Here is a 14,628-nt window from a genome sequence, read left to right as displayed (position 1 = left end):
ATTCCCACCAGCAGTGCAAAGAGATTCATTTTCTCCACATCCTCACCAACACTTGTCATTTGATGATTTCTTGATGATAGCCATTCTGACAGGTGTGAGATGATATCACATTGTTGTTTTTACTTGCATCACTCTGATGACTAGTGACTTTGAGCACGCTTTCATATGTCCCTTGGCTTTCTTCTGTCCTCCTACGGAAAGTGTCTATTTAGGTCCTTTGTCCCTTTTTTTTATTGTATTGGTATGTTTGGGTTTTTGTTTTGTTTTTTGTCTTCCTTTTGTTAAATTGTATGAGTTCCCTATAAATGTTGGAGATTAAACCTGTATCGATGGCAAACATGTTCTCCCATGCAGTGGGATTTCTTGTTTTGTTGATGCTTTTGTTGTTGTTGATGATGATTTGCTATGCAAAAGCTTTTTTATTTTTATGTAGTCCCATTTGTTTATTTTCTCTTTAGTTTCTGTTGCTCTAGGGGCAACATTAGTGAAAGAGTTCATTTGGCATATGTCTGAGATTTTGTTGCCTGTGGAGTCCTCTAGTAACTTTATGGGTTCCTTTCTTATGTTTAAGTCCTATATCCATTTGAGTTTATTTTTGTGTATAGTGTAAGTTGGTGGTCTAGTTTCATTTTTCTTGCATGTATCTGTCCATTTTTCCCAGCACCAATTGTAGAAAAGACTGTCTTGACTCAATTTTATGTTCATGCCTCCTTTGTCAAAACTTAATTGAGCATAGTGATTTAGATTTACTTCTGGGTTCTCTATTCTATTTCATTAATCCATATGTCTGTTCTTGTACCAGTACCAGGCTGTTATAAGAACAGTGGCTTTGAAATGCAGCTTGATATCTGGTATTGAGATCCCACCTACTTTCTTCTTCTTTCTCAGGATTGGTTGAGTTATTCAGGGTCTTTTTTTATCCAAGATGAATTTTTGGAATGTTCGTTGTAAGACTGTGAAATATGCCATTGGTATTTTAATGGGGGTTACATTGAATCTGTAGATTGCTTTGAGTAGTATGGACATTTTGATGATGTTGATTCTACCAATCCATGAACATGGTATGTTCTTCCATGTATTTATGTCTTCTTTTATCTCGTTTTTAGTGTCCTATAGTTTTTCACATATAGGTCTTTTACATTCTTGGTTAAGTTTATTCCTAGGTATCTTAATTTTTTTGATGCAATGATAAATGTGATTGCTTTAGTAGACTCTTTCTATAGGTTTACTATTGGTGTAAAGTAATGCCATAGATTTATTGGCATTAATTTTGTATCCTGCTACATTGCTGAATTCATTTATTAAGTCTATTAATTTTTTATGAAGTTTTTAGGGTTTTCTATGTACAATATCATGTTACCTGCAAATAAGGACAGTTTTAACTCTTCTTTTCCAATATGAATGCTTTTTATTTTTTCTTCTTGTGGGACTGCAATGGCTAGTAATTCTGGTACTATGTTGAACACTAGTGGTGAGAGTGGGCATCCCTGTCTTGTTCCTGTTCTTAGGGAAAATGGTTTTAGTTTTTGCCCATTGAGTATGATGTTGACAGAGGGTTTTTCATATATGGCTTTTATTATGTTGAGGTATGATCCTTCTATTACCACCTTGTTGAGAGTATTTACCAAGAAGGGGTGTTGGATTTTGTCAAGTGCTTTTTCTGTGTCATTTGAAATGATTATGTCATTTTTATCTCTCAATTTGTTTATGTGATGTATTGTTTATTGATTTGTGTATATTGTACCATCCCTGCATTCCTGGGATAAATTCTACTTGGTCATGGTGTATGATCTTTCCAATGCACTGCTGGATCTGATTTGCTAGAATTTTGTTGAGGATTTTGGCATCTATGCTTATTAGGGATATTGGCATATAATTCTCTTTGGTTGTGTTGTCTTTGTCTGGTTTTGGTATTAGAGTGATGCTGGCTTCATAGAAGGAGCTTAAAAGTGTTCCTTCCTCTTGAATTTTTTGGAATAGTCTGAGGAGGAGAGGTTTTAGTTCTTTCTTGAATGTTTGGTATAACTCTCTTGTGAAGCCACCTGGCCCCAGACTTTTGTTTGCTGGGAGCTTTTAGATAACTGCTTCAGTTAGCTCCATTGTTATTGGCCTATTGATCTTTTAAGAATATTCCTATTTGAGTTTTGGAAGGTTATATTTTTCTAAGAATGTGTCCATTTTCTCTAGGTTGTCTAGTTTGTTAGAATGGAGTTGTTTATAGTAGTTTTTAGCAATATCTTTTATTTCTGTGAGGTCAGTTGTTATTTCGCCTCTTGCATTTCTGATTTTATTTATTTGAGTCCTCTCTCTTTGTTTCGTGGTGAACCTGTCTAGAGGTTCATCAATCTTCTTTATCCTTTCAAAAAACCAGCTCTTAGTTTCATTGATCTTCTGTATTGGTTTTTTTTTGTGTGTGTTTTTTTGTGGTTTGTGTGTGTGTGTGTGTGTGTGTGTGTGTGTGTGTGTGTGTTTGTTTGTTTTGTTTTGTTTTTGTTTGTTTGTTTTTTGTCTCTATGCTATTTATTTCTGTTCTAATCTTTATTATTTCCTTCCTTCTGCTCACTCTGAGCTTTTCTTATTACTTGTTCTAATTCTTTGTGTTATAGAGTTAGATGGTTTACTACCATTTTTTATTTTTTGAGGTAGGCTTGTAGAGCTATAAACTTCGCTCTCATGACTGCCTTCATTGTGTCCCATAGATTTTAGATTGTTGTGTTTTTGTTGTCATTAGTTTTCAGGGTACTTTTAATTCTTCTTTGATCCCTTTGGTAACTCAGTCATTACTTAATTGCATGCTATTCAACTTCCAAGTGTTTGAGATTTTTGGATTGTTTTTATTGTAGTTTATTCCTAATTGTATGGCAGTATGGTCTGAGAAGATGCTTAATATAATTTCAATCTTCTGGAATTTGGAGAGACTTTGCTTGTAATCCAATATGTGATCTATTTTTCAAAATGTCCCATGTGCACTTGAGAAGAAAATATATTTCATGGCTTTGGGGTGAAATGTTCTGAAGATGTCAGTTAAGTCCATCTGATTTAGTGAGTCATTTAGGATTGCTGTGGCTTTGCTGATTTTTTGTCTGGAGGATTTATCCAGTGATGTCAGTGGTGTATTAAAGTCTCCTAATATGATTGTATTGATGTCAATCTCTAGCTTTGATATCTTCCAGGAGTTTTGTTATGTATTTGTGTGCTCTTGCATTGGGTGCATATGATGTTGTATCGATCCGTTTAGTATTATGAAGTGGCCTTTCTTATCTCTTGTTATGGCCTTCACTTTGAGGTCTATTTTGTCAGATATAAGTATTGCTACTCCAACTTTTTTTTTTCATTTTCATTTGCCTGAAATATGTTTTTCCATCCCTTCATTTCAATATGTGTGAGTCCCTTTTTCTGAGGTAGATAGCATATATAGGGGTCATGTTTTTTTTTTGTTTTTTTTAATCTATTCAGCCACTCCATGTCTTTCAATTGGAGTATTTAGTCCATTTACACTTAAAGTTGTAACTGAAGAATATTTTTTTTGTAGTGATACCTATTTTTGTGTCTGTTTTCCTTCCTATATTTTTATTTCTTATTTTTATAATAATCCCTTTACCATTTCTTGCATTGCTGGTTTGGTGGTGATAAATTCCTTTGTTTGCTTGTTTGGTTGGTTGGTTTTTGTTTTTTGTGGTTTGTTTTGTTGTTGTTGTTCGTTTGTTTGGGTTTTTTTGTTTTGTTTTGTTTTGTTTGTTTTTTTGTCTGTGAAGCTCTTGATTTTCCCTTCAATTTTAATTGATGGTCTTGCTGGATAGAGTATTCTTGGATTCAGTCCTTTGCTTTGAACACTTTGTATACCTCCTTCCATTCCCTTCTATCTTTATGTGTTTCTGTTGAGAAATCATTTGGCAATCTGATGGGGGTTCCTTTGTAGGTAACTCTCTGTCTCTCTCTTGCTGCCTTTAAGATTCTATCTTTGTCCTTGATATCTGTCATTGAGCTTATGATGTGTCTTGGTGTGTTGATCCTGCTTGGGTCTCTCTGTACTTGGGTAACTATTGTATTTTTTTCCCCTTATCCAGGATGTTTTCTGTTATTATTTCTTCAAATAGATTTTCTAATCCTTGCTGCTCTTCTTGCCAACCTGGAAGACCTATTATAAGTATGTTACTTTGTTTCAGGTTGTCCCATAGCTCCCTTAGGCTTTCCTCCTGCTTTTTAATTTTTCCCTCTAATTGCTGTTCAGATTGAGCTTGTTTCTGTACCTAATCTTCTAACTCACTAATTCAGTTGTGTGTTTCTTTTAGTCTACTGTTGAAACTTTCCATGGTGTTTTTTATTGTAGTTATATCACTTTTCATTTCTTCCTGATTCTTCCATAAGTTGTTGTTTTTTGCTTCTGTGTCCCTCACTTTTGCTTGATATTAGGTTTTGTTTCTAGTTTGCATTCATCTCTAGGTATTAGATGCTTCCCCGTATTTTGGGGTTAGTGGCTATTATATTGAAGTTATCTCCCTATATAAATATTTTCCCCTCTTCTTTTTTATTATCTTTCTTTTCTATCTTACTTTTTTCCTTTTCCCAATTTCATTTTTTCACTCTTTTTTTTTTAACTTCTTATTTCTTTCTTATTTCCTAATTCTCTTTTCTCTGGTGGTCATCTTTATTTGGAGCTATTACCTATTGTGAATACTTTTGTGTGTTCAGTGCCTTGTTACCTATTGTGAATACATTTGTTCAGTGCCTTGTTACCTATTGTGAATACATTTGTGTTCTTGTGCCTTGTTGTGTTGTATTCTATGCCTTTAAATCAATGCACAAGAGAGAGAACTACATAACCAGACACACAGAGAAGACAGATCATGGGAAGACAAAGAAACAGCCTGAATATCAAAGATAAGCAGGAATCACCACAAAAGGAAGTAAATTAAATGAAGGCAAGAAACCTGTCAGAGAAAGAATTCAGAGAAATTGTCATAAGGTGGATAAAAAGAATGGAAGACAAATTCAACAATTAGTATAAGAACCAAGAGGAAATGAAGAACCAATAAGAAATGAAAAATGACAACACTGCTATAAAGAACTCGATAGAAAGCATCAACAGTAGACTAGAAGAAGCAGGGAACCATATCAGTGAGCTAGAAGACAAGATAGGAAATAATACCCAAGCACAGCAGCTTCTAGAAAAAAAACATTTTAAGCAGGAGTAGAGCCTAAGGGAGTAGTGGGAAAATTCATTAGTCAACAGAGCCAAATACCAACAGTACAATGATTTAAAATTATTTTGAGAGCCAGATTTTTTAAACTTAAACTTAAACTTCTTCTAATGCCACTTCTTCAAAATACTCACCCAGGCCATGGTATTTTGTGGAAGAGCCACATTCAAGGGGCCAAAGAGCCTCATGTGGCTCGCAGCTGTGGTTTGCTGACCACTGGTCTAAGGGAACTTTGGGACAACATGAAGTGAAACAACATCCATATACTAGATACCATATACCAGAAGGAGAGGAAACTGAGCAAGGAATTAAAAAACCTGTTTGAAGAAATAATGACAGAAAACGTCACCAATATAGGAGGGGGGAGGAGACACAAATCCAAGAAGATCACAGTCCCAAGCAAAATGATCAATACCAAGGCACATTATAATTAAATTGTCAAACACCAAAGACAAACTAAAAATCTTAAAAGTGGCCAGAGAGAGACAGAAAATTACCTACAAAGGATCCCCCATCAGATGAGTGACTGATTTCTCAACAGAAACACATCAGGCCAGAAGTCAATGGAATGAAATATATAAAGTCATGCAGAGGAAGGGACTGAATCCAAAAATACTGTAACCAGCAATGATATAAAAAAAATTGAGGGGGAAATCAGGAACTTCACAGGCAAAAAGGACTAAGGGAGTTTATTAACCACCAAACCAGGAATGCTAAAGGTATTAATAAATAAATAAATACATAAATACATAAATAAATAAAGGAAGGAAGGAAGGAAGGAAGGAAGGAAGGAAGGAAGGAAGGGAAGAAGAATCACAGGGGTAAAGAATAAAAATGGTGTTAAACAAGTACCTATCAATAATAAATTTAAATGTAAATGGGTTAAATTCCCCAATCAAAAGACACAGGGAAACTGGATAAGAAAACATGACCGATATATCTGCTGTCTATGGGAAACCCACCTCAGAAAAAAAGACGCACACAGACTGATGGTGAAAGGATGGAAAAAGGTTTTTCAAGCTAATGAAAATGAAAAAGAAAAAAAAAAAAAAAAAGCTGGCGTAGCAATACTTATATCTGACAAATTAGATCTTAAAGTGAAGGACATAAAAACAGATGAGGAAGGCCACTTCATAAAAACAAAGGCAGAAATTCAACAAGAAGAAATAACTCTGGTAAACATATATGCACCAAATGAAGGAGCATCCACATAGATAAAAAAAAAAAAAAGAAAAGAAAACACCACACACACACACATCTGGAGGATATCAAGGATATCAAGGGAGAAATTGACAGTAATACAATCATAATAGAGGAATTTAATAGCCTGCTATCACTATTGGACAAATCCTATAAACAAAAAATCAGCAAAGAAATATCAATCCTAAATGACTCACTAGACCAGATGGAGTTAATTGACATCTTCACAACATTTCATGACCAAGCCATAGAATATACATTCTTCTCAAATACACATGGGACATTTTCAAAGATAGACCATATGTTGGGACATAGGCAAAGTCTCTTCAAATTCAAGAAGATAGAAATCATATATCAAGCATCTTCTAAGATCACAGTGGCATAAAATTGGAAATCAACTACAATAAAAACAATCCAAAGAAATCAAACACATGGAGACTAAACAGCATGCTATTAAACAATGACTGTGTTACCAGAGAGATCAAAGAAGAAATAAAAAACATCATGGGAAACAAGTAACAATGAAAAAACAATGCAAAATCTATGGGAAACAGCGAAAGCAGTCTTGAGAGGGAAGTTCATAGTTCTACAAGCCTACTGCAAAAAATAAAAAATAAAATGGTAATAAATTACCTAACCCTACAACTCAACGAGTTAGAAAAAGAGAAACAAGAACAGCCCAGAGTAAGCAGAAGGAAGGAAATAATAAATATCAGAGCAGCGATAAATGACATAGAGACCAAAGAAAAAATACAAAAGATCAACAAAAACAAGAGCTAGTTCTTTGAAAAGATAAACAAGACTGATGAACCTTTAGGCAAACTCACTAAGAAGCAAAAAGAGAAGAGCCAAATAAACAAAATCAGAATTGAAAGAGGAGAAATAACAACAAACTCCACTGAAATACAAAGGATTGTTAAAAAAAAAAAATACTATAAACAACTCTATTCCAGTAAACTGGACAACCTGGAGGAAATAGGATATATTACTAGAAAAATACAACCTTCCAAAACTCTATCAGAAAGAATCTAAAAATCTCAATAGGCCAATAACTATGGATGATATGGAAGTAGTCATCAAAACACTTCCAGCAAACAAAAGCCCAGGGCCAGACTGCTTCATAAGTTCCTTTTATGAAGCCAGCATCACCCTAATACCAAAACCAGATAATGACAACACAATGAAAGAGAATTACAGACCAATATCCTTCATGAACATAGATGTCAAAATCCTCAACAAAATTCTAGAAAATTTGATACAGCAGTACCTCAGAAAGATCATACACCATGACCAAGTGGGATTTTTCTCAGGGATGCAAGGATGGTACAATATCTGCAAATCAATAAATGTGATACATCACATAAATAGATGGAGAGATAAAAGCCATAGTTATATCAATTGATGCAGAAAAGGCATTTGACAAAAATCCAACACCCTTTCTTTATAAAAACTCTCAGCAAGGTCGGAATAGAATGATAGTACTTCAACATAATAAAAGCCATTATGACAAGCCCACAGCCAACATCATACTCAATGGGCAAAAACTAAAACCAACAGGAATAACACAGGGATACCAATCTCACCACTCCTGTTCGACATAGTACTAGAAGGATTAGCCATTGCGATTATACAAGAAGAAGAAATAAAAGGTATCCAAATTTAAAAAATGAGAAGTAAAACTGTCCTTTTTCACAAATGACATGATATCGTACATAAAAATACCTAAAGCCGAAACCAGTTTGACTCAGTGGATAGAGCATCAGTCTGTGGACTGAAAGGTCCCAGGTTCAATTCTGGTCAAGGTCATGTACATTGGTTGCGGGCACATCCCCAGTAGGGGGTGTGCAAGAGGCAACTGGCTGGTGTTTCTAGCTCTCTATCCCTCTCCCTTCTTCTCTGTAAAAAATCAATAAAATATATTAAAAAAAAACAAAAACAAAAACAAAAAAAACCACCTAAAGACTCCATCAGAAAACAATTAGACTTAATCCATAAATTCAGTAATGTTAATTAATGCTAAACCCAAAATCAATGTTAAGAAATCTATGGCATTTCAATACATCAAAATTTTACTTACAGAAAGAGAGACCAAAAAAGCAATCCCATTTACCATTGCACCAAAAAAGTTAAGTTACCTAGGAATAAACTTAATATAGAAGGTAAAAGATCTCTATACCTGGAAACCTGGAATACTTCAGGACACTGAAAAAAGAGGTAGAGGAAGACAAACAGGTGGAAGAACATACCATATTCATGGATTGGTAGAATCAACATCATTAAAATGCCCATACTACCCAAAGCAATCTATAGATTCAATGCACTCTCCATTAAAATACCAATGGCATATTTTACAGACCTACAAAGAACTCTCCAAAAATTCATCTGGAATAAAAACACTCCCAATAGCCACAGCAATCCTGAGAAAGAAAAATAAAGCAGGGATCTCAATACCAGACTGCAAGCTGATTTACAAAGCCACTCTACTCAAAACAGCCTGGTACTGGCATAAGAACTGACATACAGATATATAGAATAGAATAGAGAATCCAGATATCAACCTAAACCACTATGCACAATTAATAGTTGGCAAAGGAGACATGAACATACAATGGAGTCAAGACAATCTCTTCAATAAATGGTGATGGGAAAATTGGACAGATACATAAAAAAAAAAGAAAAAGAAACTAGATCACCATCTTACATCATACATAAAAAATAAACTTAAAATGGATAAAGGACTTAAACAAAAGATAGGAAACCATAAAAATACTAGAAGAGCCCACAGGCAGCAAAACCTCAGACATATGCTGAAGCAATTTCTTCACTGATACTACTCCTAGTATAATGGAAACTGTAGAGAAAATAAACAAATGGAATTACATCAAAATAAAAAACTTTTTCACAGTGAAAGAAACCATCAGCAAAACAACAAGAAAGACCACTGTATGGAAGAACATATTTGTCAAAGTTATCAACGATAAAGATGTAATCTTCAACATTTAGAGGGAATTCATACAACTCAATAAAGGAAGATAAATGATCCAATAAAAAAAAAAAAAAAGTGGGCAACAGACCTAAATAGAAACTTTTCTTATAAGACAGAAGGAAGGCCAAGGGACATATGAAAACATGTTCAAATTCACTAATTACCCGAGAGATGCAAATCAAAATGACACCTGTGAGAATGGCTATCATCAACAAATCAACAAAGGACAAGTGTTGGTGAGGACACGGAGAAAAAGGAACCCTCGTGTCTTACTGGTGGGAATGCAGACTGGTGGAACCACAGTGGAGAACAATAAGGAGTTTCCTCAAAAAACTGAAAATGGAACTTTCATTTAACCCAGTCATTCCACTTCTAGGAATATATCCTAAAAAACTAGAAACACCAATCAACAAGGATATATGCACCCCTTTGTTCATAGCAGCCCAATTTACAATAGTTAAGATTTGGAAACAGCCTAGGTGCCTATCAGCAGATGAGCGCATTAGAAAACTGTGGTACATCTACACAATGGAATACTACGCTGCTATAAAAAGGAAGGAATTCTTACCATTGCAGCAACCTGAATGGACCTGGAGAGCATTATGCTAAGTGAAATAAGTCAGGCAAGGAAAGAAAAATACCACATGATCTCACTCATTGATGGATAATAAAGAACATTATAACCTGATGACCAAAATGATAGGTACAGAGGCAGTAGAACCTCAAACAGACTGTCAAATTATAGCAGGAAGGCTGGGGAATGTTGGGGAAAGGGGGAAAGAGATCAACCTAAGGACTTCTATGCATGTATATAAGCGAAACCAATGAACAAAAGACACTGGAGAGGTGGGATGAGGGCATGTGATAGGGGTTTGGGGAGGCTGGGGGAAGGTCAATGGGGTAAAAAAGAAATATATGTACTACTATGTGTAATACTTTAACCTATAAAAAATAAAAAAGAAACTATCTGTTATGCAAATTTCAAACAAGAATGTGTATGACCATCATCAGAAGATCCCTGTTTAAATCCATACACCATAAAGGAATAGGATGTCTAATAAGGAATTCATTTAAAAGGCACATAAACCACTCTTGCCCTTCATGCCCATTCTAGTTACCTTCTAAGCTAGACTATTTAAACACTTTCTAGAGGCCTTGTTGATTCAGTTCCCCAGTTGTTTACCAGTTTATAGACTACCATACTGTACCCACCCCTTCTGCAGTGGTTGAACTCCAAAGCACCTTGGAATTGGGGAAATATGAGAAAGATTATTTCAACAACAACAATATATTCCCCTTCCTTTTCACCCTCTGTTTTGGCCTCAGTGCATCATAAGAGAAGAGATCTCACTTGTGTTATCTATCAATAGAAACCAATGCCATGAAGAGTACCTGGCATATGAAGATGACAAAAAATATTTATTTAATGAATTATTTTAGTTAAAAAAATGAATAAGTCTAATAAATCATCATCTTATTTATAGAGAAAAATGGGCACACTTTCTCTTTTGTACAGATTTTGCTTTATAACAAACATAATTAGTGTTGAGGGAAAGTTCTAAAAAGGTAAATTTAGAAAGAAGTAAGTTGGATGTGTAATTCTTTAAAATAACCAATAAATCATTTACATTTTCATTTCTAAAAGGTATGGGTTTGAATGGTGTAAATCATTTAGGAAAGCTAATAATGAGTAGTATGTGCAAAACTACATTATTAATAACAATTGTGTTTTATTAAATATTTTATACTCGTTCCTAAGCCAAAATAAATTACTAAATTTGGAAAGTGCAAAAAAAAATTACTTTATCATAAGCAATGCCATGTCTGTTCAGGTGGGATCTCCTTACTTCGCTCTGAAGGTTTGGGAGACTTTTCCAAAGTATTTCATAAATTCTATTAGAATCTAAGAAGTAACCCAAACAAAACCTGATGAATAATATTGTGCCATGTTCTTAGTAGTTTGTATTTTTATTATATTATTGCATTGAGGGCAAGAACCATTTAGTTGTCATTTTCATTATCTACCACAGTCCCTTGCATGGTAAAGATATTTAGCCCACATTTCCTTATTTGAATTAAATTGAGTTGAAATGCATTTAAATACTCTTTCTCTGAAGTCAAGGAACATTATACCAATTAACATTTCTGGAGAAAAGCCACTTACAGAGGAATTCTTTGATATCCATTCTACAATCCTTTTCTGCTCTTGATGCTTCTATTCCCCATTGTTCTGCCTGCTATTCCCCATCCAAATCTTCCCCCATTCTTCTACTTCCCATTATCACTCTTGACTGTGACTTTTCAGCCAGATAGAATGGGGACTAGCAAGAGTAGTAACTCATAGTAACACTATCACAATCATTTTTCAAGATTTTCAAGAAAGTTCATGGAAAGGAACTGAGATGGTCTTACTATGTCTTCATAGAGACTAAAAATTCCCTTTAAAATAGTTTTGTTTAAGCCTTTCTACTTTATAAGATTCACAAATATATATAGTCTATCAAATTCATTACCAGCAACTAAATGTTCAATATTAAAACAACTTATATGAAGAGTTATCACTTCATATTCTTCAAGGTGATAAAAAATTATTGGCTCTCTTATATCTTATCAAATATTTTTAGTACTGACAATATATATTTATAATGTAGGAATACTTGACAAGAAACCCATCTACAATAAGTTTACAAAACAATAAGCCAATATCTAATTTTCTTTTGAGATTTCCTCTTGAGATACTTTAAAAATTATAATCAAAAGACATTTAAAATGGATTTTTTATAAACCTCTGGGTATTAGTTATTACATTTATTTCCTAATTCTTATTAATTCACCTAGATCTATAATTTAGAAATATTAAAAATAATGAATATGGAAAACAGTATCATTATTACCAGGTCACAGGGGGTGCTGGGGCAGGTGGAATAGGGAATAGAGAATATAAATGGTGATGGATGGAGACTTTACTTGGGATGGTGAACACACAATACAGATGATGTGCTGTAGAATTATGCACCTGAAATCTTTATAATTTTGTTAACCAGGGTCACTCCAATAAATTCAATAAAATTTTAAAAGATCTAAGAAAATCCCTACAGATACATTTAAAAAATAGTAAAGAATAAGATAAATACATACTTCTAGGTAATTCTTCTATCTTTTCTGTATGGCAATCAAAGCCAAATTTTTACATATAAAGCTATGCATAGTTAAGTAACAAGTGCTTCATATACACTGAATTTGAATTCTCAATAATTCAAGTCAGTGACTAAAAGGAAACAATAACATGCTTTATTCTCACTGGATAGGAACCTAACTCTTACTGACAGTTTGCTGATGCATTAATTTATTTTACTCAGGTTGTGAGTCTTTTTAATCACAATGTGTTAAACAGACTCACTAGTGAAAATTATAGGATTTAACTGGATGAATCAATTAATGCAGTTATGTTCATGCATATATATGTGTGTGTACATAGTGTATATGATTATGTGTATATACATATATAAACATATATGAAATGATTTAGCAATACATTGTTATATATTGAGGTCATACCTCTGAAGGATGATGATTACTTCAGAATAAGGGTCAGTTTCTCACTGTCTACAAATTTAATTACTGTTTTCACATGGGGGAAGGGGGTTGTACATTAGCTCTGATCCTTAAATTTAAAGTTTTCACTAAAATTTGTTTTTATTTTTACAGCATTTAACACCATCAATCAAAGAGTACAATATTGTAAGAAAAGATATGAATAAAAATGTTTATGATACTAAATTTAGAGTGACTATATTTTACCAATTAGTCATGTAAGCTGAAAAGAATTAGAAAAAAGATACATTTTAAAAATGTTACCTGTTATCAACCGAGCTTCCATTGTAGACCCTTGAGATCTGTGATAAAGATAATACTAAATTCAAATACAACAAATATGAACATAATATGTTACATTAAATCTCTTTTAAAATACCATTCAAAACAGTTTTATAATATATCAATTTGCAATACTAAGGTATTAAAAAGTGCTCGGTGAGCCCCTGCCAGGCCTCAGCAACCTCCCCTTTGAGCCTCCTCATTTCTTTATGCTCCATTACTCTCTCTCTCTCTCTCTCTCTCTCTCTCTCTCTCTCTCTCTCTCTCTCTCTTTCTCTTTCTCTCTCTTAACTTCCCCAGGCAGTTACCACAGAGAAAAAGGAATGTATATGTCCACTATCCAGAAACTCCACTCTTTTCATCCCTTTGCAGATTCAAGTAAGGGTGATGATGTACTTCCTGCTAGCACTGAGGACTATCCATATAAAAATTCAACAAAAAAATTTGCAGAAAAACCTTTAGGACTGTCCAAGGGTTCACTGATAATATGATAAAAAGAAACTCGTGAAGATGTTTAACAAGAAATTTGTCTATAATGGTACTGTAATTGAGCATTTAGAATATGGAGAATGATTCAGCTACAGGGTGACCAGTATAAGAACATATGCCAGTTCCTTATAGAGATTGAACTGGCTAAGGACGACCAGTTGCATGTTTGTGGGTTTTAACTGCTTTTGACTTGCTGAAGCTTAAGTGAGGATTTCCTTGCAATGAGTAGCGTTTCCCTCTGTCCCTTGTCACAAGTTTAAAAACCTCACAGTTTGTATTATGTAACCATTAAGGTCTGCTTTTCATTTGAACTAGAATAACATCTTCATTTGATAACTGAAAAGAGCTGTGCTGTTTAGTCTTGAAATTTCTCATTTAAACAGAGGTCAAGCAGAATGCACCTGGTAGTGTCCAGCCTGAAACAAAGAAATAAAATGATGTTTTAGCCAAACCCAAAGCCCCAAGATCACAATGGCTGTACCTGGCCAGAGGAAGGAGCTTCTGGCCAGAGAAAGCCCTCAGTGAAGCTGAAATTGGTAAGACAGCAAGGGCATTTGTAGCACATGTGTCAAACACAAGGCCCGCGGGCCAAATCCGTCCTGCCAGGCCTTGCAATGTGGCCCGCACCGCGCTGTCATCACTGCACTCCGCTGCGTTTCCATCACAATGACAGTTTATGACTGTTCAGTAAACCATTCGGCCCGCGATTTAGGCTGGATTTTAGATTTTGGCCCCTTCTCTGATTGAGTTCGACACCCCTAATTTAGAGGGAGCCTTTGGTAGTCAAAGATTTCTAACTTGAACAGATAGGTGGATTTTAAAACAGCTGCCTTTCGTCTTTCTTATATGGATACAGTCCTCAGTGCTAGCAGGAAG

At 34.5% G+C, this 14,628-nt stretch overlaps 1 pseudogene; it reads left to right on the top strand.

Annotated features, from left to right (window-relative positions):
• Positions 1–13,592: 13,592 nt before the first annotated feature.
• On the top strand, positions 13,593–13,931 carry LOC118727932 (annotated as a pseudogene).
• The last annotated feature ends 697 nt before the right edge of the window (positions 13,932–14,628 follow it).

The sequence above is a fragment of the Pipistrellus kuhlii genome, unplaced genomic scaffold (assembly GCF_014108245.1).
Source record: "Pipistrellus kuhlii isolate mPipKuh1 unplaced genomic scaffold, mPipKuh1.p scaffold_m20_p_1, whole genome shotgun sequence".
Lineage (NCBI taxonomy): Eukaryota > Metazoa > Chordata > Mammalia > Chiroptera > Vespertilionidae > Pipistrellus > Pipistrellus kuhlii.
This window is presented reverse-complemented; position numbering and strand designations above follow the sequence as displayed.